The following is a 4266-nucleotide window of genomic DNA, read 5'->3' on the forward strand; positions in this document are numbered from 1 at the left end:
TTCTAAATTTGTAAATATATAAAAGAGTTAATTCGAGTTGCTGGACAAATAGACAAAGTAAAAACCAAACACTTGAACATTTTGTCGCCGGCTCACATCTTCATTACCATCTAAATCATGTTCCTGAAATAACATTTTGTCGCCGGCTCGCATCTTCATTACCATATAAATTTCAACTCACCTCTAGTTAAGATTGTTTGTAGTTTGATGATCTTTACTGGTAGAACCATTTGTAGGTACCTAAATTAAAAGAATGTTTTTTCTTTGTAAAGTATCATATCATAGTTAAATCATTGAATAAGTAGAATTATAAATTCATACCTCTTGATCTATAGCTTCTAAGACTTGATTAATTTGTGGATCTTCTGCAAATTGTACTTTAAGCACAGCTACAAGGTTTCCAAGCAAATTCTCCAACTTTTGAATTCTATTGTTTGTATAAGAGCTTTGAGATGAACTTGCTTGATGTGGAAGCTTGCCAAGACCACACACACGTCCTCTTTTTTCAGGTCCTTTGACTTTTGAATATATATCATTTGTCCAATTAGTAGAATCTTGGGTGCTTTGTAAATTTTGCGAACTCTCTGCTTCAACCATTTTCTTTTTTAGTTCATCCTACATAAATACACCTTATAAATTATTGTCATACATCAATATCCTAAATACTTCAATATCACTAAACAAAACTCATCTCCACATTAGTTACTCACCCTCACCCCATAACCTTCTATTAGAAAATTGAGCAAAACAAAGAAAAATTATTGAAATAAAAATTAAAATTCTTACAATTACAATAGCTGCCTTTTCAGTAACAACACTTCCATCTTTTCGAGTTCGAGTGTCAATATAAATTTCTGCCCTAGAAGGTTGCACTCCCTTAGCCTTTGTAGTCTAACATTATTTAAAAAACTCAATCATCCTATTTGTATTAGGCAATTTAATAATAAAAAATATAAAAAAGACAAACCATCTCATGAATCCGTCTTGGAAGATTATTGGTTCCTATGCAATGCAAGTCCTCATATTTTGAGCGGCTCCTTTTGTTGATGTTGCTTATTTTCTATAACCAGCAAATACAAAAAGTCCATAATAAAAATAAACATATAATATATTATTGTTATGTTAGCAAAAGGTTGGTGACATTGTCATGTATACCTGTCCTTTCTCAGAACACCAATAATGTACTAAATCACGATATTGAGAAGGATCAACCCTTGGATCTGGGATATGAGCAACCATTTCCTCCTTAGTTTTGCTCTCATCATATCCTTTTGATTTCAGTTCATATTTAAATTGCCTCCATTTCAGACTCATGACATCAATCAATATTTTCTTTGTTTGTTCAGTTAATTCAGGAACAAATCGAAACTTACTCTATTATGAGTATCATTAACAAACAAAAAAGATCATTTTGTTAGACATTAGAAGACATAAAATTTTACAAGAAGCAAGATGAAACAACACTTATAAAGTTTTATACCAGACCTAAATTAATTCAACCATGTCAGTAATATAGTCCTTAGGCATGTCTTTCCAACTAAGAAAATTGATAGGAGCACATTGGTGTCTCCTTACCAAGCTCCCAATTGCATTCAGTAGAGTTTTCCCTTCCCAACTCATAGGATTGCCCCAATGATCTACTTCAACAAGTATGAATTCTCCATCTGGCAAGTCCCACACATCTAGCATATGTGTATAACCTCTGGTTCTCTTTTTACCTAAATCATTCATGGATATGACATTTATCAAACACACACACAAATTTGAACTATATGGAAAAAAGAAACTCACTAGTAAATTTAATCTTATCATATTCTAAAAGATATTCAACTCAAACAGAATTGTACATATAATTCTAACCCAAAAAAGCATATGTGTATAAATACTTTTAGTTGAACTTTCACTTGCACTTTCAAGAGACGTATGAGACTGAACATGACTATCTTCTTGTATGTGTTGTTCTGTTTGTGATTGTTGATTTAGTAAATAAACAATTGTGTTATAAATAATTTAATATAAAATAAAGAAATTAAGTTAATAAAATCTTTATACCTCCTTCAAATTGTGCATTTTTTTCAAGTATATAGTTGTTATTTTGGTTCACTTCAGTAGAGCATTCAATTGATTGCTCTTTTGCTTGTGATTGACCATCATTCTGAATGATATTCAACTTTCTGCGCTTTCCCATAGTATGCTGAATAAACCAATCCAAAAAATAAAATAAAATAAAAATTAGATATAACTACATTATTGACTATGATTTTTTTAAACATCATGCCAAACAAATAAAAGAAGAATAAAGTAATTACCTAAAATTCGAATTTAGATTGCTTGTAAGCTATTTTTTCACCAATCTCCAATCACCAAGAATCAAACTATTGAGGACACAACGAAACAAATTTTGATAAAAAAAACGGATAACATCATTATATTGTGAGTGATTTTTATACATAACAAAAAATAAACACAAGAGTAATGAATAATAAGAACAAAAAACTAAAGAAAGGAATAAGAGTATATAAATGTGACAAAATGTTTAATACATGTATACTCAAAATATAACCAAATGTTCAAATAGAACAAATAAAAACAAATCAAAAGAAGTTTGCATCGCTCTCACCATCATCTATATAATTATCATCCTTGTCATGTGGTAAAATGTTCTCCATAGGTATTGTAACTTCAATGATATCATCACTATCATCGGTTTCTGCTCTGATCAAATCATTATGATTTATCTCTTGTAAGACTTGTTCATTCCCTTGATCCGTGTCATTGGATTGCTCATCACCCATATCATATACATCTCTGATTTTAGCATGCACAACAACAAGCCAACCATTTTGTGTTTTATTCTCCACATAGAATACTTTCTTAGCTTGAGATGCAAAAACAAATGGATCATCACATATATCATTCCCTGTATGTTGCAAATAATTGAAATTCACTAATGTCATACCGAAGTTATCAATTTTGCAACCCCTGTTTATATCAACCCAATCACACTTGAAAAGTATAGCCTTATATTTTCCCGAATAATCCAATTGAATTATATCTGTTAGTGCACCATAGTAGTGGATTTCTCCCTCCTTTGGGTTTTTATCTCTTGAATTGGCATAACTTAATGTCTTAACAGTTACAACAATGGCACTGTTTTGAGTCTTCAAGCACCTTTCACGTGTCTTTGTATGAAATCTAACTCCGTTAACAATGTACCCGCTATATCTTCTCACTATTTCTAGTGGACCACGAGCTAACCACTTGATATCATTTGTCACTAGAGTGCTGTCTTGCTCTTCCAATTGAGCAACCTACCACAATTTTATTTCAAATGGTTAAAATTTTAAATGAATGCAAAATTTAATATTATTGATGCTTCCTAAACTTACTCTTTCACGGAACCAATTTGGAAATTCTTTACTATGAATTTTGTCAACTTCATATGGAGATAATCGACGATTTTGTCTCTTGATAAGATCAGTATGGGCTCTATGTAAAAAAGGTTAGAAAAAGTAAGCATTATCATTGATAGAAAGATATTATACAAATATTCAATAACTAAATGAACATGAAAATTGTATTACTTTCGAAAGTGGTCAACATTGTTGCTATTGAAAAGCACATATCTATGTGCTTGAACCAATGCTTTCTTCTCAAGAGAAATTCGAGAAGCTCTTTTACTCTTCTTCACATTAAATCCAACTTGCTTCTTTCTCCCCAATGGGATACCTCTAGGATTTAAAACACTTACATTTTCCGTAAAACATGAGTCATCATTTCGAGCAGATTGATTAAAATGAGTCTCCACCCTAGATAGATATCTTGAACAAAATATCAAGCATTCATGAGCTAAATATCCTTCTGCAATAGATCCTTCTGGATGTGCTCGATTACGAACAAATGACTTTAGAGTTAAAAGGAACCTAAAAAGAAAATTTTAGGTTACAAATTAAGATAATATCATTTTACTTTATAACTCTAGAATGTTTTAAAATGATTAAAAAGTATTCATACCTTTCAATAGGATACATCCATCGGTAATGTACAGGACCTCCAACTCTTGCTTCATGTGCCAAATGGATTACCAAATGTACCATTACGGTGAAAAAAGATGGAGGAAAAATCTATTCTAATTGGCATAATGTTAGAGCTAGCTACTTGATGCTCTAGGTGCTCTAAATTACGCTCATTAAGCACCTTTCCACACAACTCCTTGAAGAAACAACAAAGATCGGATGTAGCTAAACTCACATTGTCTGGCAAACA

General features: G+C 31.4%; 1 long non-coding RNA gene across 1 annotated transcript; it reads right to left on the minus strand.

Annotated features, from left to right (window-relative positions):
* Positions 1–817: 817 nt before the first annotated feature.
* On the minus strand, positions 818–1227 carry LOC114379610. Its single transcript, XR_003659542.1, has 3 exons — positions 1156–1227; positions 968–1060; positions 818–891 (listed from the first exon to the last, which is right to left on the minus strand). It is a non-coding gene; the product is annotated as an uncharacterized LOC114379610 (long non-coding RNA).
* Between the last annotated feature and the right edge of the window lie 3039 nt (positions 1228–4266).

Source organism: Glycine soja, chromosome 12 (assembly GCF_004193775.1).
Source record: "Glycine soja cultivar W05 chromosome 12, ASM419377v2, whole genome shotgun sequence".
Taxonomy (NCBI): Eukaryota; Viridiplantae; Streptophyta; class Magnoliopsida; order Fabales; family Fabaceae; genus Glycine; species Glycine soja.